This window comes from Passer domesticus, chromosome 4 (genome assembly GCF_036417665.1).
Source record: "Passer domesticus isolate bPasDom1 chromosome 4, bPasDom1.hap1, whole genome shotgun sequence".
NCBI classification, from domain to species: Eukaryota; Metazoa; Chordata; class Aves; order Passeriformes; family Passeridae; genus Passer; species Passer domesticus.
The window spans coordinates 80,959,354-80,983,376 of NC_087477.1; the positions used below are offsets into that span (position 1 = coordinate 80,959,354).

Genomic DNA, 24,023 nt, shown 5'->3' on the forward strand with positions numbered 1-24,023 from the left:
GGAAATCCCTTCCTGGCAATGGTTATTCATTACAAGCCCAAACCTATTATTCAGCAGACTTTTACACCTTTTGCTCACATAGTTTGGCTGATTCACCTTCCAGGAAAAGTGACTGATTTACTCTTAAGTGACCCATTTCCTCCTGAGAGGTGTCGGAGAGCCCTTATCAGTCAAGCTCCTTGTCTTTGCTTTAGTGTAACTTGTCTTGGCTCCTGTCTGCCTTTCTCTGGGTTAGAGGGTGCAGCTCCTCAGCTTTCACAGTGCCTGGCTTGAGGAGGTGGATTTAGAGCAATCTGGCACAACCTCTGTCTTAATGGAAAAGCGAGTGCCAGCTCTTTCATGTTTTGGACTGAACTTCACACCCCTTGCAATTTGGGAGACAACCCTGAGAGTCCTGAGGGCAAGCTAAGGGAGGACTCATTCTGCAGCTACCCCCAGAATCTGTGGTGAGAGGGAACAGCCCCATCCCACCCTCTGGGCTGATGTTCCCCTCCCCACAACCCCTCCACCTCTCCAATTCAATGCAGATTAAGTTCTGGTTCCAGTACTTATATGGTCCCTGCTGCTGTGAGATGGGTTCCTTGTCCTGATGGAAATTTTTAATACTCCTAGAAAACAGTGCCAGCTGGAATATTCACCCTCTGTGTGTCCAGCAAGCAGCATTTTCCATTTCCTCAGTAAAAAATCCTCCTGGCTACAGCGAGTGCTGCAGGAACCCACACGCTCATGCAAACGAAGAATGACGCAGATTGGGATCTTGCAGGTTGGAGCTGCAGATTTGAGGACAAGGAACAAAATTGGATGCTTCAGAACACGAGGTTCATCTCCTCCAGGTGTCAGCCAGGTCACCATATCTCAACTCTGTGACGTTATAGAGCAATAATAGGTGTGCTCTGTGCAGGCAGGGCTGTGCCAGCAGCACTCATCCCTTTATCAGGCAACTGCTTTTCTTGGTGCAGGCTCATGGATTTCCAATAGTATCTATGAAAACAATCTTGTTTTGGAAAAACTTTTGGAGTGATATGTTCGAGGCTTTCTGCATGTAACACTGGGCCAATTGTCAGCTGTTGGCAGAAATAACTAATTGCATTATTTGCATGTATTTTTAATTCACGGCGTCTCATTTCCTGTTTCCTTTTTTAGAAAAACAAAAGCCCCTGATTGAGGTCCAGATTCTCAAACCTTTTGTTACTGAATAAACACTGATTTACACTAGTCAAGAAAATAGCACATAGATTTTCCTGGGTTTGGAGGGGGAGTTTATGATTTTGGCTTCCTGGGTGAAATGCATTTTGTCAAAAAAACCATCCTGGGAGTGAGATATATCCATACTAACAGTCACACTCAGGCTTTATATTCTATTGGTATTCCTCACTGTGCTGTCCCTGTCCTCTTGCACATGAATGCAAAGGCCCTGGAAAATGTCCAGTATTTGAAGCTTGGTATTCACTGGTGGAACTGATGACCCACAGGGACAAAACTGGAATCCAGGGCAATGACACTCATAACCAAGATATTTTTTCAGCATAATCTGTTTTTTCCTGAGGCAGACACTCTTCTAGTTCTGCAGATTACATGACACTCCTTAGTTTTTTCCCAGTTTTTCACAAGCTTCCCAGATGTTGGAGACCTGAGACCTTTTGAGCCAGACATATAAACCCAGATGAATGTCAGGACATGAAGTCTCTCAATCATCAGGTACTGCTAGAACTTTGCACTTACAGCTCTGAACCAGCCAAGAATTTTGTCTACACTTCCCCATGGGTTTGTGCCCTCATCAGCTCATTAAATGTAACCTCAGGACAGAGCCCAGCTCTTGCACAAAGGTACAGAGACAGGCTGAGAGCTGCGGTTGTTCAGCCTGGAGAAGAGAAAGGTTCCAGGAAGATCTTACTGTGGCATCTTAGTACTTAAAGAGGACCTATAAAAAACAGGGAAAGACACTTTTTATACTGGCAAATGGCAACAGAAAAAGGGGGAATGATTTTAAACAAAAAGAGATTTAGATTAAATGTTAGGGGGAAAAGTCTTCCTTGTGAGGGTGCCCAGAGAAACCGTGGCTGCCTCTGGACCCCTGGAAGTGTCCAAGGCCAGGCTGGACAGGGCTTGGAGCAACTGGGATAATGGAAGTTGTCCCTGCCCATGGCAGGGCTTGTTGGAACTGAATGGTCTCTAAGGTTTCTTCCAACACAAGCCATTCTGAGACAGTATAAGGCTCTCATCATCACTGCAGGGTGGTATAAGATGTTTGGAACGAAAGGTGCAATGGGGCAGTGAGATTAATCAATTTCTGCAGACCAGAAAGGCTAAAGGATATCCCCCAGAAAATCAGTGTGAGTATCACAACTCTACTCAGATACTTGCTTAGCCATGCTTGTTTCTCAGTGTGGGTAGCAGCCCCCAAAATTGCACAAGGGCTATAAACTTATTCTCCAAAAACCCAAGTCAGTAACTTGCTGAGCAGTCCTGTCTCTGTCAGCAGCAATGACTGTGCCCTGAATGCCAGCAAGTTTGGCTCTCCAGGATGTTATCTGCAGCAAAGGAGAACTTGGAGTGCTGTTTCACTTGCTAGAAAAAGCTTCAAGCCACATCAAAGCAAGTTTGTTTTTTTTTTTAAAGGGTCTAAACCACATTCCTACCTGGCAACTGCTGCTGTACAGAGAGTTCTGCTCATTTTCCCTGTCAAAGACTCTGCCTCACCCACTTCCCTCACCTCAAAAGCAGCTTCAGGAATGGTTTGCAAGCAACTATGTGACAAGCTTCAGTGCTCTTGGGTGATTTTTAAAATACAGGATCATAGAATGCTTTGGGTTGAAAGGGTCCATTCAACGAGATCAGGTTGCTCAGAGCCCTGTCCAAACTGACCTTGAATATTTCCAATGAGGGGGGAGCCTGTGCCAGTATTTCATCACCTCATTGTTCAAGAACTTCTTCTTTATATCTTGTCTGAATCTAACCTATTTTAGTTTAAAACATGTGTCCTATTGCAGTAGACCCTGCTAAAATTCCATCCTCATCTTTTCTGTACCTCCTTTGGGTACAGGAAAGGACTCATAAGGTCTCACCAGACCCTTTCCTGCTCTGAGATGAGCACCTCAAACTTTCTCAGTCTGTCTCCATAGCACTCACAGCATCCTCACAGCCTCCTCTGGACTCATTCCAAGAAGTCCTTGACTTTTCCACACTGAATATCAGCATTAACTCTGGTATCTAATTGCAAATTGACCCAATGTAGTCACAGGTTACGATAGGCCAAGAAGACCCAGCTCTGCCCAAGCCCAGCAGAGCTCTCCAAAGAGAGCTGCAAGGAGCCATACTGGGAATTCTGTGGGTGAGAGGTGATGGGGCAACACAAGGCACTGCCCTCTTCTGTAGATGCATTTTGCCAGGCCTTGACCTTTCAGATTCCTGTTCAGTGTCTCCTCCTTGCAAGAAAAGAAAAGAGTTAACATTTCGCTCCTGCTTCTCAACTGAGCAGCACAGATTTTAACAGGGCATGAAAACAATAATCTGTGTCACTTCCTTCCTTTAACCTTTAAAGGGAGTTTTTGTCTTTCCATGAACTCTGCTTCTGCTCTGTAATTTGAACTTGCTAGGAGGAACCTGGCATTTTAAAACTGATATAGATTTCTGATCTGAGATGCGGATGCTTGAAAGGACTGGTGTCACTGAGCCTTCTCCCTGCCTCAGCTGGTGTTATTTCCTGAGGTTTAAATGGATTGCTCCTTTTTTGGTTTTCTCATTGATCTGTCTCATTCCATATTTCAGTATTTTTCTCAGTCAAGGGTGTATATATTATCTCTCTCTTTTACTCCAACAGAAAAAATCCTCCGAGTCCATGAGCTCTGCACTGATCTCAGACCGAGATATCCTGCTCTCATTTTCCACTCTGCTCTCACAGCTTAGTGTGAAGCAGTTGGGATGAGAGATGGCAATCTCCCTCAGGAGAACACTTATGTTGTTCAGCTCCATGTGATTTTGTGGTATTTAACACAGTCTTACAGCATGTGACCAGCATCACACAACTAAGGAGCTCGGGGACTTTTGGAATTTTTTTCAATTTGCATTTCCAGCTGTCTATAAGTTTCAGAAAACCAGATCTTTTCCTATATACATTACATGCTAAGATGGTGTCCTTTAGCTTGATTGCAGAAATCTCAACACCTGTTAGAGGTGTTATGACCCACCCTAGAATGTGAGGGTAACCCAGGTTCTTGTTAATAAATCCCTTAGAGCAGATTAGAGAAATGACACTGAATGACTAGTGTCTGCAAGTACACACATGTAGGGTTTATTGTAGAACAATTTGGTTGCACAGGAAGACTGCTGTGGAGCCACTTTGGTTGTTACTATCTGTAGTAAATAGCAACATAAAAGCTTCACCTCACAAAATGTACAAAAAAGAGAAGAAAAGGAGCAAAAAGATCTCACCACTCATAGGCTCCACAGCAAGACTTAGCATAATTCATTGGCCATAGACTGAACCCATCAGACGGTGAAGGAGAGCCCCAAAACACCAGATCTGTTGGGTTTCTGTTCACTCAGGTTCAGGTAGGAACACTCAGGTACCTCCCCTGGGATGGGGAGCTTCAGCTGAGTGATGTTGTGTTGTGGATCAGGAACACCTGGGTCATGGAATGTTGTGGATGAGGGACACCTGGAGGATGGAATGCTGTAGATCAGGGACACCTGGATGTGAAATGTTGTGGATCAGGGACACCTGGGTGTGGAATGTTGTGATCAGGGGACACTTCAGGAGTCTTTGATGCCTTCTAATTTCATACAGCTGCCCATCACATGAGTGCAGCTGGGCCCATCACGGCCCATCATGGCCCCTCAGCAGAGTGAACACCTTCAGGCCACCTGTGAATGCCCCAGGAATTCCAGAGCAGGGGAGCTACCACAGCTGAGTTCTCTGACAAGGACAAGCAGACAATTCCTGCCTCACAGGGTTCCCCTCTTTCCTTATCTCATCCATCACCAGTTGCAGCCTGAGCTGGGCTGTGCTCACCCTCGGTACTCTGCACAGCAGCAGCTTCCCTCTGGTTGTTTGAGCCATCAGCATCCCAGTCTCTCTTCCAGGATCATTTCTGGATACATTTTTTCTCCCCACACCTGGGATTGGACAGTAATATCCCCTTTATAAGTCCCAAATTCCAGTCAGGAGGCATATTTGGGGAAGGGTGGCTTTGATGGTCACAGCTGTTTCTTTGCAGTTTGCTTTACAGCAGGCAAAACTCCTCTGATAATTTTAGCCATGAAAACATCAACCATTCAGTGTCTCACAGGAGATGGTGCTTAATTGCTAAATGTTCCTTCCAAAGGGATAACACTCCTGTTCCTCAGCAAATCCAGGAGCCAGTGGAGAGGAACCAGGCGTGGACTCAGCTCTCTCCTGTCTCCTGCTCAGACAGTGCCCACAAAAGCATGAACTCTCCAGTGCAAAGACCATTTGCATTTGGGACTGACGAGTGGCAGCTTTCCCAACTGAGTGATAATATTTTAATGGAAGGAAGGCAGAAGAATAATCCAATCAGGAGAATGTGGCGGTTTGGCTGACAAACAGGAATAGCTGGGGTAAGTACATGGGATTGCTGAAGGAGTGAAGTCTGGCAGGGCAACACTGATGTGACTCTCAGAGCAACCAAAAACTTGGTGGTGACATCGTTCTCGCCCGCCAGCTCTTTTCTAGAAGTTTATTCTGTTGAACTGGGCTCTTTCTCAGACCAGTCTGCATTTGGATTCTTGGAAATTTGACAAAAATATCTCCTGAGAACTGGACTGTTTCCTCTCTTTCCAATCTGACCTTTTAATGAGGTCTCATTTTGCTTCCATAAGCTGAGAACAGAGTGTACGAGACCAGCACAAAATGTGCATTGTCTTTCTAGGATTTCACATCTGGTTTATTCTCCTGCACATTTCCACTTTCCAGGGAAACAAATCCTAGGACATATTTCTTTGCCCTAAAATGAGGGATGCTGTCCTTTGAGCAACCAATAGAATGAATACATTTACCCTTAAAACCATCTCTATTCTCAGAGGTCCTAAAATAACCACTTTTTCACTGTAATTTCTTTCATAACTTAAAACAACTTTTCCACTTAAAATGGTTTTAGCTGTTTGGTTGGATTTTTTTTCCTCAGACAAATAAAGGGGGTGTTAACATAGCCTGTGTTCCTGAAATAAGGATTAAAAAAACCCTTTTTATCTGACTACTAACAAAACAATATCACATTCTGTGGGATATTTTTGCAATACAAGGCCTAATCCTGGTCTTATTCTAAGGATGAACCAGCATTAGAATTTGTCCAGCCTTGGATGTGTGATGGCCAGTTAGATTTATGTTACACCAACCCCATCATGGTTGTGTTTGCTGAAGAGATCCAATTTCAAAAGCATCACCCTCCAACCTAATATGGAACAAGAGGAAATGGCCTCACGTTGTGCCAGGAGTTTAGATTGATTACCAGGGAAAATTTCTTCATGGAATGGGTTGTCCAGCACTGGAACAGCTGCACAGTGGTGGAGTCTCCATCCCTGGAGGGATTTTAGAGACATTTTGGGGACGTGGGTCAGTGGTGGCCTTGGCAGTGCTGGGGAAACAGTTGGGCTTGATGATCTTAAAATTCTTTTCCAACCCAAAGGTTGGATTCCCTGATCTACCAGAGGATCACAGCTCACAGTCCTGAAGGTGAAAATTTGATCTTTATCCTACTGGATATTTAATTGAAAATCTCTAAGCCAACATTTAGATATTTTCCAGCAGTTCCTTGCAGCTTAGATGGAAAAGACAACGGATAGAAAATAACTGCTTGATGGGAGACAGGGATTCATGCACCTGCTCCTGAGATAAGTGACAGAGAACAAAGTGTTCACACTCCCAAAAATCGTGATAAAGCAGAGCTGGGCACTTGTAAGGGTTTGAAAAATGGAAGTGATAATATTTCATAGATGTGCTCACACAGACATAATCCTTGTTTATTGGAGCATTTCTTAAATGGTGTTTTGGTCTGTAGATCTCAGCAACAACTTTAACTGATCAAAATACATTCACCCACAGAGGAAAATAAATAGCTTGGTACAACAGGATGATGGCCTCAAGTATTCCAGAGTGAAACAGCAAACAAATTGTGAGTTACTGCTGTAATTCCTCCCAGTCTTTACCATTGCAAAAAGGTGTTGACTCAGCGTGTCAGGTCAAAGGGGATGGGACATAATAACAACATGCACTAGAGCAAGTTCCTAGGTTTGGAAGAGACTTTTATTATACAAATGTCATATTTTTAAGAGCAAACCAGAAAAGTGGATAGACTCTAGACATAGTGGATGTCTTAGGCAGAACCTCAAGGATAGTTGGAAGTCACAAAGCAGCCACTGAAGGCAGAATTTGTTGGAATGCTCAGGGAAGGGATTGGGATGCCCGAGGCTTTCTGAAGGCAGCTGGCACATCTCATTAGTTGTGAGAGAATACAGAACCCCAAACAAATGAAGAGCTCAGCTCTGGACAAATACAACTTCAGGGTGACTTTGCAAACTGGATTCCAGGGTTGTCTCATGTCAACAGCTCATTATTGCTCTGTATAAAGTCCCTGAGATGGTAAAATATGAGGGACTGATGCTCTGCATCTTCTGGTTGCTCCAGATAAGGATCACAGGTTTAACAGAGTTGGTACTGAGTTACTAAATTTAGAGATGCAAAAGTTATTCCTTGTGCATATATTTTACTACTTCTGCACTTTAAATAACAAGTTTATGATCCGTGTTTTTCTGTGGAAGAAATTTAATCGCATTTATAAGGACTTCCCTTCTTCTTCCACGAGCCTCTTACAGATTATTTGCTGCAGGAGCTAGAGAGATACATTTGATTTTGTAACATTTTCCTGTGGACTTTAATTTTACTCTGAATTTCTTCATTCTGGTGAAAAAAGGTGTCAATTTACATACATGAAAACTGCCTCTTCTTCCTTTCCTCACTTGAAGCTCATTGATTTTCTCTGGACAGCTCCTCTGGGAGCTTCAGAGAGATCAATATTTGAAGAAATGGCGAGGCAGCTGTAACCTCACTAAATCTACCCAAAAGAAATAATTCAATATTAACACCGATGATTTTCTCTTGTGGTTGAATCAAATGGACATTTAATAGAACTATCAGTATTTTCATATATAAGTTAAAAATTAGGGTAAACACATGAAAGTGCACCACGTTAGCATGATACACTGAAACCAAAATTAATTAGAGCAATGACCTCTGGTGGCTGTGTGCAAGGAAAACTCTGTTAAGCTCACTGTTCAAAGGTTCCATTTCAATTAATTCACTTTCAATTTAAAGCATGGTGACGCTCCTGCTCCAGCCTTCATTTTGGAAATTTTCTGTGGTTCTAGGGCCACAGGAGCATGAGGAGGTTGCTGCTGAACCAATGACTTTTGGGCATGGATTAACTCAGGGACTTGAGGAAAAGGACTGGAGAAGCCAAACAATGATCCTGAGATGTGACCCCCATCCCCTGAAGATCCCCTTCTTTGATGTATTTCAAAACTGGTAATAAATATTTATAACATGGATCAGACACCTACAGATTTCTATTTGTTACTGTCAGAAACAAGAGATATACTGATTTAATCATCACTGCAAGGTCTTTTGTCCTTCCACTCATATCCTATCCTGGCTGTGAGTTTGCCTCAATGGATAAACCCTCTTGCACTGGTGGCTGTGAGCTCATGACCTGTTTCCCTTCTCCACTCCCTCTCACTGGAAATGTAAAATTTCACTTAAAAAAATTATATCTTGCGTGCGTTTGACATGAAACACCTGGCAAAAGCTGCCTGGCTCAACCACAGAGAGTAGGAAAACTTATTTTAGTAGTAAATCAACAACAGCAAAAGAAACTGTTCTGTTTTGCAGGTTTGACATTCGAGGCACTGAGACAGTAAATAAGATTTGGCCAGGACATAGATTACAGTTTTCCATTCCCCTCCACACTCAGCACAAGAACAAGGACACTGATTTTTGATTAACAGCAGTAAAGGCACAAAGAGAATTCTTCTGTGAGATGACAGAAAAAAAATCCCAGGATTTCCAAGTTTAAAAAGTTGGAGGTTTATGGAGGAGGTGGTTTCCATTTGGGAGGGAGAAAGTCATTGAATTTTTTTTTTTTTTTTTTTTTTTTTTTTTTTTTTTTTTTTTTTTGTGATACACACAAGTACTTGTAAAGAAACTACTGAGGTTTTGTCTCTTCCTGCCAGGGAATGCTTTCATTTTAAAAGCACTTTCTTTCCAATTTATTCGTGGTGGACTATAATGATAAAGTCTTTCAAAGCCAACTAGACCCAAATATAAAGCTAAGGATTTGTCTTCTAAAATCTGCTTTCTGGCACTCAGACTTCTGCTGGCATCATCCAGTCCTTCCTCTCCCAACAAATATCTAATATGTTGGCTTTAAATCTGGTAATTTAAAAGATACATAAATATATATTTAAGTTGCTTAAATGTTTTCCAAAGGTTATCTTACCTTTTATGGAATTAGTGACATTTCATTCCACTATAACATTCATCCAAGATCACAAAATGATAATGGGAAGGGGTCAAGAAGAATTTAACCTAGCAAAATGAAAAAAAAAAAAATCCCCAAATAACAAATAACCAAAATACAATAATATCAATTATTTTAAATGTGGAATTTTATATCCAACCTGGAGAAATAAGCCTTGGCATTTTGTTGCTTAGCTAAAATTGATCTGAGTGCCAACAGAAATGCCAGCTGTGGGTTTTAATGTAAAAGACTTTGTCAAAGGGATATTTTTTGATGCTTTCTCCTTCCAATGAATCAATAGATTCCCTTTGGTGTCTCTTCCTGCCTTCCCTGGCACACTGCTGTTGACTGAGTGCAAAAGGAAGGGCTAAGGCTGATTCATGTCTGAGGACTTGTGCACATATTGGTGTCTGCATTGCCAAGAAGAGCTTCATTTTTGTTCTGAATCATGCAAAGGAAGAATATTCTACTTTAGTTGTATGACTCTTGCCTTAAACCATGAGGTTTTCTCCTCACCGTTTTCCACCTCTAGGGCATGGTTATTTCAACAAAATTCTCTTTCTCAGCAGCTTCCTGGGTCAAAACTCTTCCCTCCAGATGTTCTGCTCACAGTCAGCACAGATAAATGATCTGCTCCAAGTCCTTTCCTTGCCCAGCAGATGGGAATGCATAAATTATTGGCACCACCTATTGGTGAAAAAGGCAAATTATACAGGATTTGCGGGTTAGTTTAAATATCTTCAGTATAAATATGGCTTCAAACATTGCTCCTGCTTTGATTTATTTAATGACATGACCCAGCAAGGCCACTCAAGCTTTGCATTTCCCTGTGCCAGAGACAAATTTGAGTTTAGGGGTGATTTGGGATTCATTTGGCAAGAGGTCACACAACAGAGGAGTGGATAGGGCATGAACACACAGGTGGAGCAGGTCTCCTGAGTCCCACGTTATTTTAAGTATTTTTCCCTTTAAAATGCAAGCAAAGATGAAAAGGATTTTTTCACTCCAACACAAGCAGCAGCCACAGCTGGTCCATGAGTCAGAAATCAAAGTGGTTGCCTTTGGCTCTTGTGACCAGGAAAGGAGCTGTGTGACACAGGACTTGCTGAGACAGGTGCAGAATGATGGGAATTTCATGAGCAAAACCCAGGGAATCCTGGTATCTACATGAAAGGAGCTGCAAAGACCAAACCCATGATTTGGAGGGTGCAGAAGCACCTGCATTTTAAATTCCTGTGCTCATCCTGATGCTTGTGTCTGTGGGAATGTTTTTCGACTGTGAACCAAGGCTGAGTTGAGATTTTTGTGGTGGCCCTCAAAGAGCAGAAGGTAGTGGGAGGGATCTGAAAACATTGTAGGTGTTTTGAATAATTCCCTACCAAGAAGTTCTCACTTGAATTATCCATTGTAGGCTGGAAGTGGTGGAAAACCTCTGGGCCAGGAGACAGGTTGGTTCTTTGTGGTTACAGATGAACAGAATGATTTGCATTTTCACTGAATAAAAGAGAGGGGAAAGAGAGAATGGCAATTTGCTTCAGGCTGCTTTTTTTTGAAATCCCAAAGAGTTATTTTGTGTTGATATTAGCCTTAAGTTATCTACTGAGATGAATTTTAGCTCTTGGTGTGCTAAACTGTGCATTCAGGAAAGAGCACTGGACTCTGGCTCAGCATGAACTAATTGAAATGTGGAAGGGATCTGATGGATACTTTGGTAATATTGCAGCTATTCTCCAAAGTTTCCTTGAGTTTTTTTTCCTTTTTCCCTTCCTAGACTTGAAAAACCTTTTCTCCTTCCCTCAAAAATCTCCCACACGAATGATATCTATTTGTTGTTCTGGATGTCAGGGTTATTTGCTATTATTACCTCTCCCAGCAGGATGGGCTCTTGTGCTCCATTTTTTTGGAATTAGAAATAAGTGAGGACTCTTGATAGACACAGACTGAGACTTCCTAAAATGTATGAAGCAGTGCTTGATCTGTCTACAAGGTGTATTTAGACACTGCCATAACCTAAACTTTACCCTATCTGAGCATGGTACTCTGTGGAGTAGGACTGTAAAAATAGCTAAGCCCATATACCTCCATTTATTGTTAAAGAAAATATTGTTCTACACATGTCCAGTTTTAACTTAACTAGCACATGGATGAGGCAGTGCTAATGACAGAGAAAAATTCATTTGCCTGTTGGTTGTACTAACCTGTCAGAAAGGACATTCATAAAGGTGTTCCATCATGTCTGATCTGCTGCCTCTAATAAGTGGCAGGGCAGCTTCAGCCTTCAGAGGATCCATTTTCTCTCAAAAATACACCTCTCTTTAGCGGCTTCTGCTGCAAAACCCAACCAGAATTTCTATTTACAATGGGTGTCTAAAGTCATTAGACAAGCTGAGGATAAATAAAAAAAGCTTGGAGAATTTAGAAAGTGCCAATTTTTATTACTACTATTTAGATCTATTTAGATTTGTGAACCAGGCAGTGATCCACAGATTACCACCATGGTGTGAATCCACTCCAAATGGAATGACAAGAAAGTAGGGATGTCCTCAATCCAACAAGTAGGATAACAAATCCTTTCCTGACACTTAGGGCATCCTGTATAGTTTGCACCTGTGACATGTAGCACAGTACCAAGCAGGTTTTGACCAGGGAGTGGTCACATTCTATAACAAAAGATCTGTGGGGAAAAAATATAACTATAGAGGGAAAATGTCAATTAAATTTATTTCTCCAGCTCATGCCTGGTCTGCAAAGTGGACATTTAGGGGCAGTAGGGTATGATATGGGTGATGTTTGTAGTCTGATCTTCATGGGGACTAAACAGACCTGCCACGCAGAAACCAGCAGTTTTTGAGGGTGTGTTTTCTGGTCAGGACTTATTATCTCAATTGATATTATCTCAATTGATAATATCTTTATTGATATTATATTGAGATTATTCTATCCAAGATAGCATTTTAGGATCATAGAATGGTTCGTGTGGGAAGGGGCCTTCAAGACCATCTCATTCAAACCCCCTGCCATGGGCTGGGAACTTTCCACTTGACCTGATTGCCCAGAGCCCCATCCAGATCTCATACTGGCTGTGGGCAGCCAGCTCTGAGAATTTCTGGTCAGATGGTGGCAGATGAGTTTTATGGATGGCCTTTCCCAGGAGCCTGCAGCTGTTTAAATAGTCAGCCCTTGGGAGCCACAGCACCACAGCTATGTTTGACATTGTTATACCTCAGCAGGGACAGGGAGAACCATGGGGACAAGAAGTCCTTCCCACTTCCTGGCTTCCACAGCTTACTTTAATTGGTAAAACTATGCTCCTGTCACTGGGGAGGACGTCATAAAGTCAAACATGAATAAAAATCTGAAGCTCAAGAATCTGTTTGCCCCAGGGCTCAACAAAACCCTTCTGGGTAAAGCTGTGTCTGCAGGGAGCCGGAGCACCAGCAGTGGGAGGAATCCCTTGGAAAGGGGACAGGCTGTCACACCTCCCAGAGCAGGACATAGTAAACAATCCCTGTGGCTTCCTGCCAGTCCTTTGTTTGTTTGTTTGTTTGTTTGTTTCCCCAGTGATTTTTGGCTTTTCCATCTAACAAGCACGCGCATCCTCGGTGCGGAGTCATCGTCTTTCTGGGGTGAGAGAAAAATAACTCTGCACACATATATGTGAAAATCAAGGATGTTTTTTCTGATAAGATGCCTTCTTCCTGTTTTCATATTGAGTTCAGCATAAATTCACAATTGGAAGTGGTACTTAGTAGTTCTCACACTTTCAAACACATCTTTTTCTTTTCTGCAGTTAATTGACAAAATTTTTACGGGAACAAATAATTCTGATTTGTGACTAAACTCTGACAAGTGCTATTAAACTGCCTCCTTTAATCTGAAGCTGTTTATGCAAGCCTGTTTCATTTGTGATAGGGATGGACATGATCCACTTCACAATTTTAAGAACACAAAGAACTAGGATTTGAAGATAAACCATAATCTCCATATAAGTAAGCTAACAGTCCCCTAGACACTGTGTTTCATACAGCCAGTATTATTCTCATAACACATCTGAGATAAAAATCATTTTTATGTGCTCAAAAGATAAGATAATTCTAAATACAATCCTGATATTGCCTACAGTTGTTCTGGAAATAAAATTTATGTTTACTCTCCAGCCTCGCTGCTCTACACTCCTCTGCATAAAATCAGTAAAAAATTCAGATTTTTTTCCCTTAAATTTCTGTTAAATGACAGCTGCTGTTCTCCTGAGCCTACTACCCAACTCCAATGCTTTTATTTTCCTATACAAAGGGTCTGGGAGCATACATAGGTCCCATTCCTTAAATTTTAACACAGCCAGAGCAGGTTCTTGCTCTTCAAGCATCACAGTGCATAGGATGAGAGGGTTTCTTCCACCTCAGTTTTCCTCCACAGCACTTCAGCCATTTCCTTTTCAAGTCCAAAGGGAAATAATTTTCCAGTTCTTCCATGTGGCTCTGGGACCCTTTCCCAGTCTCCCAAAGGTACAGGAGCCTTCCATATACACACTACTTATCTTGTGTGGAAGTCTCCTTGGATCCCAGTCAAGACTCTAAAACCATAATAAAATCAGTAATAATACATTTTAAAGCTTGGCTTTAAGCGTGCTTCTCACAAAACCTTAGCAAACATTTTAGACCTGTGAAACTGTTAATAAAGCTTTCCCAAAACTGGTTTGGGTTGGGTTGAGTTGTGTTGGGTTGGATTGTTTTTTTCCCAGCAGGCAGAATCACATTTTCCATAAATTTTAAATTTTATTTCACTTTTTTTTTTTTTTTTTGGAGTTTAACTTTGCTTAAAAGCTTTAGGTATCGAGATTAACTCATTGAAAGCATGATTCAATCAGCAGATGTTCTGTTCAGTGTTGCTCTGATGCTCTTGTTTGATGGGTGTTTTGACATGATAAATGAAGGAGAAATGGAATGTTCTGCAACATAAGGGAGAAGTGGTGTATCCAACAGCCTTGAGACTGCAGATCCATGTCACAAAAGCATGGGAGATGTCATCCCAACATCTCCATGTCTCCCACTCTACAAGAGTTCGCTGTATAAGAAGTTCCCATGGCTGGGAGCTCAAGTTTCATTCCATAGGGGTTTACTTTGGAAAGAAACTTGTTCCTGCAGCTCGTGTCCATGTGACCTCTTCCAGTTTCTAAGTGCAGTTTGGGTTTATTCCAGCAAATGCTGCTAGATGGAAAATCCAATAGGAAGAGATTTCTTGCAGTTGGATGGAGACAGAATTGGAGTCTGAGCTCCAAGCTGGCTCCAACTTTTCCTTCTCCAACAAGGACAGGCCGATATCTTAGCTCCAGGTTTTCCTACCTATTTGTGGAGCAGAGGAAGGACACCGTGTAATCACTATCTCATAATCAATCCTATAAAAGCTACCAGATAAAAAGGTATAAATAGCTCTTGGAACAGGAACTGGAAACCAGCCCCCACATTTCAGGAGACAGCCCAATTCCTTTGGCTTGCAGATGGCCTTCCTGCCACCCCGCTTTGATCCAGAGGAGATTTAATCCCAGATCTGCTGCATAAAGACTCAGTTTCAGCACAATGGACAAAGAATGCTCTCCCCTGCCTCCCCAACACGTAGGCTGCCTGCTGGCAAAGCCATTAGTGGAGCCTTGTAGGAGAGTTTGAACCTGGAAGGCTTTCGGCTTCCCAGGATATGCTCAAAAGGCAGCAGCAATTATCTCCTCTCTCTGCTGTCTCCCAAGAGGGAAGAGGGAGCCTGTTTCATTCTGTCAAAGGTAAAAATGTACTTAGTGCTAGGTGAGGTGGCCTAGATAGTAAAGATCCTGGTGTGCAAGAGCCACACAAAAAATCTGTGGAAAGGGAAGAGCTTAAGACTCAAAGAATCACAGAATCACAGAATCACAGAATGGCCTGGGTTGGAAGGGACCTTATGGATCATCCCATTCCACCCTCTGCCATGGGCAGGGACACCTTCCACTATCCCAGGGTGCTCCAAGCTCCATCCAACCTACCTTGGAACATTTCCATGGATGGGGTATGCTGGTGTCTTCCACTCTCAGTCTGTCAGATGTTGAGTGTCTCTTTTGAAACCATGTTTTTCTTGAGTCTGAAAGGACCAGCTGAGGAGTCAGGAAACACTGAGTTAGGTATTGTGACTCTTTGGTGCTCATGCCATCTATTAATCCTCTTTTAAAATTGAGCTTCTGTCAAAGATTGTGACCTGTCTTAAGCTAGGTGAAGCACTGCTGCAGGCTGGAGGTTTTCCTCTCTCTCTCTCCATCCTCATTTGGCCTCTCAAAGACTCCATCAGATCCAGTGTCTTACATAAAGACATTAGTTGGGGTTTTTTTTAATTTTTTAAAGATAAATCCTATTGAAATCCCCTAACGTTTGGTGATTTTAACTTCTAGAGTGAGGCCTTTGTAAAACTGGAAGAAATGGCTGAGCTCACCCAATTTTTGTCTGCTTCCTCTATTTAGATGACAATTTTCCCCTAGTAGGCTTGCCTTTTAGCAAGTGTGTGTCTAACTTGCTGGCACAACAGCATCTGAGTGTTAGAAATGTGACAGGCTGGAGGTGTGTATTTGTCACTTAGAACCTGCTCTGCTTAAAAAAAAAAAAAGATATTTTGCTTTTAGGTTTCCTACAGCCGTCAGTTTGTTTCAAAGTGAGACATCCACAGCTTTTTACAGGAGGCACTTTAATGGCACAAATGATCTGTTATCCAATGAACAGTGATTATGGCTGTTCCCAAATCTCCTCCCTTTCCATCATCGGTTGAACTGTTGGATTTTTTTTTATTAAAGTTCCCAAACCAGCTGAAAAGCCACAGAGTTCTTGTGGGTGAATTTTAAATGAGCGTATCAGATGGAAAATATGGATTTCCAGTCAATTCCTTGAGAAAAAAAGAAAAAAAAAACAAAACCAACAATAAAGCACATATTTCACAATGGAGAAGTTCACAGAGGACACGGGAAATGGGGAAAAATGTTTCCTTCCCAGTTCAGTGCAGGAGCTACACAGAGTGTTCCAGCTCACAGAACATGCAAACAATGTCCACTTCTCAGACAAGGTCAGCAAAGCAGATGTGGCTTCAATTTTGCCACTTGTACAGCGTGAGAACAGTCCCCAGATAATGGGAAGACCTTATGGGGAAGCCATGAAGTGTCTCAGCCTGACATGATTCCCCGAGTGCCATTTCCACATTGCTCAATGCTCTTGGGGCTGCTGGAGCTGCAATGATTAGGGAAAAAAAGAATGACTTTGGGTTAAATATCTTTAAAGGCTGCACAGGGAGGGGGGAAGGAAATACCCAGAGTTTTCCTTGAAGATCATTTTGAAGGATGCCTTGTTCCCTATGGAGTAGTTGCACAAAAAGAGGTGTGAAGTTATCTTAGGATAAGATACATCCAGTCATTTCCTAGATTTTCAACCCCTCTTGGCTCTTCTGTTGGCTGCCACCATAAAAACTAAATGTACATATGGCCTTTGTGTTGGTTTGAGTAATTTCAGGTTCCACATTCAGTTTATTGAAGGCTTAATCCTTGACAGAGGTTTCTGCAGTGCATTTCAAAGAGGACAAGGAGTTGAAAACATAAATTACTGTTAGCACTAAAAGCAGGGCATTTTCCTTGGAAACTTCTCACAAACCTATCAAAAAGTGAGACCTGTCCAAATAAATACTCAGTTCACTGACAGATAAAGATTATCCATTTGCAGTGTTTTATCTTAATAAAAACATTAAGAAGATGGAATTCCCTTTCCAAGCTTTTGGAAGGGGAAGAACAACAACATTGTCAAGAGATGTATGTGACAGAGTAAATTAACCTCTGTAAATCTGACCAAGGTCAGGTGACTAAGGCTGGAAAATCAACTTTAATTCTCCTTTATCATGCTGGCTCTGGATTCCCTCGCACAGAGCTGTGAATCAAGCTTTGGTTTTCTGAGCATCTGCTATTGCACAAATTAGTAATGAATGGGAAGCTGAAGCTAGAAAAACTCCAATGTGATAATATATATTTCTTTTTTTTCTCTGAGCATATTGAATCACTAACACAAGCACACACCAAAAGCAATTACATTCTCCTTCATGCAGGAATCTCTGAACTGATAGTCTAGGTTTTCCTGGGAAAAAAATAATTTAGGCAGAATTGAAGAATCACTGATTATTGCTTGAGATTTGCTTTTTCTTTGCAATCAGCCCAACTGCTTTAATAGCATTTATTCTGCAACTGAGGAAAGCAATGGGTTAAAATTTATTTATGTGCCTTAGTGAAATGCATTTGTGTATAGAAAATTAACAATGGCCCCTTGTCATAGAATCATAGAATCACAGAATCAAAGAATCATGGAATCATAAAATCAGAGAATCATGGAATCATAGAATAGTTTGGGTTGAAAGAGACCTTCTTTGTAAAGGTCTTTGAGAAAGACAGAGTTTGAAAATAATTTTACCTTAGTCATGGCTTTGGAATAAAAATATCTACCTTATCATGGAAAAAATCATGGATAAAGTTATGGCAATTCACTTTTCTGACAGATCACCTTTTGTTCTCACCTGGTGGTGTGCTGTCTGATCTCTAAGAGGGCAAGGTGCCAGTTTGTACATTGGACTCAGCTATTCTGTGGAAAAATAATCCATTTAGGTGTCACAGGAATGAAGAGCTTCCAATTAATTTTCTTTCTTTACTCACAAAAGCTTAAACAGAGGGATTGGCACCTGATTTCCTTGCTCCAGAATGTGGGCCCAATGTTGGAGTGACTAAAAACTTCTTGAGCTTCTTTAAAAGTCTTGAAGTGAGAAATCTGATCTAACTCATACTCTTTCTGATGATGTCATGGAAATAGTTTTGTTAAATAGCAAAATTCTTTATTTTAACTCCACTCTCTGCAGGGAGACAAATAGAAACCCAGAATTGTCAACTTTGGGTGACTATTTAACTTTTCCACACCATTATGAGGTTTCTTTTGCATTTACTTGTAAGAAGTGAGACGCCATTTGGTTTTAAGTGCAACAAGTCCTTCAAAGTCTTAACTCATGAAAAAATTCACCATCTTTTTCTGCAGTTTTCACTCCAGAGAGATTACAAGATCACACACAGCAGTGAAAAGATTTTGCTCTGAAAGCAGCCAGGTGAGTTCAGAATTATCTTCCCATTTTGTCAACCAAAAAAGACATGCCAGAGCTCCTGTTGTCCCCCTATATTGAAGGGTGTGGAGAGGATGGAGGGGGGAATTTTGACATAAAACAATTATTTATGGAGCAGCTACAGGAATGTCTGGGTTTAGGATCCCATTTTCACTGTGAATTGCCAGATTGCTCTTTGCCCCAAGCACAGCCAAGGTTACCCCAACAGCTCTGCCTGGTGCCAGCAACTCTGCATGCTCTGTTCACTGCCCTGGGGTCACTTGGTGCTGAAAAATGATTTCTCTCCAAAGCAGGTGAGATCAGGGAATTGGGGAATGTTTCAAAGTACAAGCCTGTACTGGTAGAAGACAAGGCAGGAGACATCTTGCATGTTATTCATCCATGGTTTTAGCTTTCAGACTAAATTTTAACTTTCTAAAAACAGAAACAGGAGGCAATCATGTCTCAGAGCAAGGACCAGAAAAAAATTATTAGTTTCCTCTTGATTTTCTGTAGCAACATACAGCATATATTATAGCAAAACTGCACAGCAGAACTGCTAATATTTTATGCAACACTGAGCAGCGGAATTGATAAGATTCTGTGCAACCTCATAAGGGCTCTGTGTGTGTCTCATTTCAAGAGGTATTAATGTCAAACTTGGCTATACAATTCCTTTATGCCTGTGCTGTACATAAAATTGGGAATAGCAGTGGGGATACAGTGACAGATCACCCTTGAATTGTCAGGATGCTGGGTGAGAAATTAGAATTTCCCCAATTTATGGAAAATAATGGTGAATGTCATGTTCTAGATAAGACTGAATGTGCTGCAATAGCTACTTTGTAATTTTCTCTGCATTTCTCTAACTATTCAAATGTCATTTGAGTTCATGGATATGAGAGATTACAGAAGTTCAATTTAATTTATCCAGGAAAAAATCTGGAAGCCTTCCTGATGCCAGATCTTTGGCCAAGCTGAGTACAGATTTCTGATCCTACTGCACACTTCCATTTATCAGAAAGATTCACAGCAGGGTTGGATATCTGCCAGAAAAGCTGAGCAAATTCAGATGGAAGATCAAAACTCTCATTTTTGCCTTCCAAAGTTGCAAAACATGATGCCAGTTTACCACAGGACATAGCAAGGTCACTTCTTCTTAAGTCTTTATATCAAGGCAAGTTGGCTTTCTAGAACAACCTGATGTAACTCAAAAATTTAGTTCCTGAAAACTGTGAAATTCCTCCTCCTGCCTTTGTTCTGCAACAGGTCACTCCCGGTGACTCCTGACCTTAAACACAAAAATCTTTGAGTGTGAAGGGATTGAGAAGCAATCTTTGAGTGCAAAAGGGAAAGAAGCACGACATTTAAAGGACACATGTGTTTGCTGAGAATACAGGCTCTGTACTCATCCACTTGGATGACTGCTTCCCTGCACATCCCATTCCCAGATGAAGTGATCTTTCTGCCTGGTTTATAGAGAAATGTATTGCATGTAATGGTTATTTTCTTTTCAAAAAATCTAGGGAGACATGATCTGTCGGCAGTAATAAAAATCCTTGCCCTTTCCATCTGAAAACAATGTCTGGGTTTTTACGGTTCGCTGTAGCATTGTTTCCCACAGGGATGATTTTCAATATCACTGTGTTCTAACAGGAAAAGAGTGATATTTCTACAAAACATTAAGAATCTCCTTGTTCAGATGATTAAAGAACACCAGAACTGGGATAATGAGTCTGATGTCCACATTAATACATCCTTTAATCTCCAACCAAAAAATCAAGTCGTGCTTTACCTCAGAGCAGGGGCTGATGGGTTGTTTTCCACCATGTCCTGTCATTCCTGTAGAGATGAGGTCACAGAATTATGGAGATATTTGGGTTGGAAAGGACCTTAAAGACCATCAACTTCCAACTCCCTGCCATGGGCAGGGACACCTTCCACTATCCTAGATTGCTCCAAGCCCTGTCCAACCTGGCCTTGGACACTTCCAGGGATGGGGAATCCAAAACCTGTCTGGGCAATCTGTGCCTCACAACCCTCACAGTAAATAAATTCTTCCTAACATTCAGTCTAATTCTATCCTCTTTCCAATCTGTTCCTCCCAGACCATACAGAGATACAAAAACTGAGCAGAGTGATGGCAAGAGAGAGGGAAGCTGGAAAGGCAGAGGGGAAAGCAAAGGTGAAAGCTCAAGAGAAGACATCCAATTTTCCCCTTGGATCTCCCCCTTCCTCACTTTTCCCACACCCCTTTCAGCACTTCATTACCCACGAGTCCCACTTGCTCCCTTGAAGATGTGAAGAAAATTTATATCTGCAGGTCCATTAATGGCTCTTCATTTATGGTCAAAAATGCTTCTGTACAAGGCTTTATTTGCACATTAATAGATCTGTGTGCACACCCCCTTCCTGGCTTAAAATTATCTCTGAGTCTATAATTGCATGGTAAGACTTTCAGCCTCCCTTTCTCCTGCTGTGCTTCATAGCAAACACTATTTCATTGTTTTTGTTTTAATCTTCTCTGTTTCTTCAGCAGATTGATGGCACATTTTCACAGCTCTGGCATTAACACAGGAATAATGATGTCCTCACCCTGCCCATTTCTAGAGATGCTGCTGCATCTGATGATTTTCACCCCAGTGGGTTTCTAACAATCTTCTCAAGACAGTCCTAGTAATGACAACCATGCACGGCCAACCATGCAATGGTCCTGGGAATATCCTTAAAACATTTCATGTGGTTCCACATGAGCCCAGGTGTGCCCAGGTGGCCAAGAAGGCCAATTGCACCTGGCTTGTGTCAGCACCGGGGTGGCAGCAGGGCCAGGGCAGTGCCTGTGCCCTGTGCTGGCACTGCTGGGACACCTCCAGTCCTGGGGGTGGTTTTTGAGCCCCTCCCAGTAAGAAAGACCTGGAGAGAATCCAGGGAATGGAACAGAGCTGGGGAAGGGTCTGGAGCGCCAGGAGAGGCTGAAGGAGCTGGAAAGGGGCTCAGCCTGGAGAAAAGGAGGCTCAGGGGGGACCTTGTGGCTCTGCACAACTCCTGACAGGAGGGGACAGCCGGGGGGTCGGGCTGTGCTCCAGGGAACAGGGACAGGAGGAGAGGGAACGGCCTCAGGCTGGGCCAGGGGAGGTCTAGATTGGATATTTGGGAACATTATTTCATAGAAAGGGTTGTTAAAGATTGGAACAGACTGCACAAGGAAGGGGTTGTGTCACCATTCCTGAAAGTGTCCAAATCCTGTGCAGATGTGGCACTTGAGGACATTATTTAATGATAAACATGGTCGTGGTGCTGCTGGGTTGACAGTTGGACTTGATGATCTAAAAGATCTTTTACAGCTTTAATGATCCTATGATTTTTCCAGATTTAATGATTTTATGAACTCAAGGTGCCTGGGGACAAACATTTTCTAGTCCTTGCCCGTGTTTTCTAACTCAGAGACGTAATAGTGGCATGAAACTAGTGAAAATTAAGAGAAAATACAGAGATTTTTGTGTTTTGGTGGGTTTTTATATATATACAAATGGAATATCCAACTGCAAAAAAAAAAAAAAAAGCTGAAGCTCTGTTAAGGAAAATAAGTGAATCCACTGATTCTGCATGTCTGAAATTAATGCCTCTGGGTTATTGGTTCTTCAAGCCTGGATTAGACATTAGAAAAAGACTTGTGGAAGTTCAATTGTGGATGAAAATAACACTGACAGACACTCCTCCTACAACTCTCAACGCTACAAGCCAAGTTTAACAAGATTTCATGGAAGGAGAGCCATCTCATATACATTATGACCGCTTATGTTTTTTAATTATGTGACTACATGGAAGAGGGAAGTTCTGCTTTATGCCCTTTCTGAAGGAAGAACCCACACAAATTCTCACAAAAAGCCCCTCAATGTGACCTCTGCATCTCACTCTTGTCTTAGAGGTACAGGTCTTGTGCTAGCAGGAGCTCTCTCCAGTCCTGGGATTGTCTTCTGCTTGATTCAGAGCCTCTGCTCTGGGTTTTTAAATTATTTTCTTCTGAACTTAAAATTTCATCTTCAGGCTAGAGGGGAAATATGAGGCTGAGTCTCTCTCAGGAGCAGAGTACACTAAAGTTTGAGTCAAAACCATAAAATATAGAGATCTGACATGATGCAGTGATGTTTTTGAATATTCCTGGTTTAGATGAAGCAGCCTTGGAGTCAGACCCCAGAACTCCTAACAGGTTGTGGCAGGTGTAATGCTGAGAGGTGCCAGGCATGTAATTTTCTCCAATTAAAATAATTACAAGATTGATCATCAATTACTGCACTTCTGAAAAATAGCTGGGAATCCCTCACCCATGGATATTCTGTTTGACTGTTTAATACTTTCTGTCAGAGGTATGATAATCACAGCTCTGTGTGGGGCATCACATCCCCCAGCTCTCTCACACCCAGTTGTCTTTTGGCAGGTTGTTTCCAGCTGTATTAAAATGGCCTCACAAATGTCAACTAAATTCCCTCCTCATGCAATTTCCTAACGGTTTCCAGAAAGCTGGTAGGATCATCAGATTACCAAGGTGTAGGAATGGTAAACTGGGATAAAAGTTTTCCTCTCTGTACCTTTGAATATTTGGTCTGCAACCCTGACTTCAAGAACCAAAAATTGGTGTGAGTTTTATTGTATGCTAAGCCACCAATGAACCACTTCTCTGTCACTGTAGAGCAACCTGTTGGAAACCTTTCCTGATCAAAAATTCAGATAAGGAGGCCTCATCCTCTCAGAAGGGGAGAGAAACCTCACAAGGGCTGAGGAAAGGAAAAGCAGGTTGCCTCTCTTCCTTAGGCTGGGGGTGTGTGTTCTATTCCCATCTGTCAGAAGTGGGGCAGTTCTCTTCTGCTCTTTGGGCAGTTTTCTTTATCTCTTCCACAACCAATCCTCCCTCCAGGAGATCTCTGCTGTTCATGGGCCATTAATTATTAATTATCTTCTGTTCATGGCCAGGGAGTGTCCCTGCATGGCTGAAAAAATTCCATCATCCCATTGGGAGATGCTCCGCCCAGGGCAGGAGCCAAGAATTCCTACCTGGATACAATCTGAGCCTGGAACAGCACAGCAGCCTCTGCCCACTGCATTCCCAGAGGAGCAGCTTTCTCCTGCCCTGCATTCCCAGAGGAAGAGCAGGCCCATCTCCAGCAGCCCTGGAGCTGCAGAGGAAAACTCCAGCCTTGTGCAGGATCCCTGCTGCAGCAGAAGCACAGCTGGCACTGCAGGAGGGCTGAGCCCCCATGGGATGGGACTGTGCCACCACCCTGACCCACAGGGACAGCTCCTGCTCTGACTCTGGCTGTGTTGCTTTCTATTACTGCGTTTATATTTTATTTTTATTTTTTCACTAAT

The 24,023-nt window shown here is 42.2% G+C and overlaps 1 long non-coding RNA gene across 1 annotated transcript; it reads left to right on the forward strand.

Moving 5' to 3' along the window:
- The first annotated feature begins 4,710 nt into the window (after positions 1 to 4,710).
- LOC135300147 (uncharacterized) lies at positions 4,711 to 8,562 on the forward strand. Its single transcript, XR_010362035.1, has 2 exons — positions 4,711 to 5,577; positions 8,383 to 8,562. It is a non-coding gene; the product is annotated as an uncharacterized LOC135300147 (long non-coding RNA).
- The last annotated feature ends 15,461 nt before the right edge of the window (positions 8,563 to 24,023 follow it).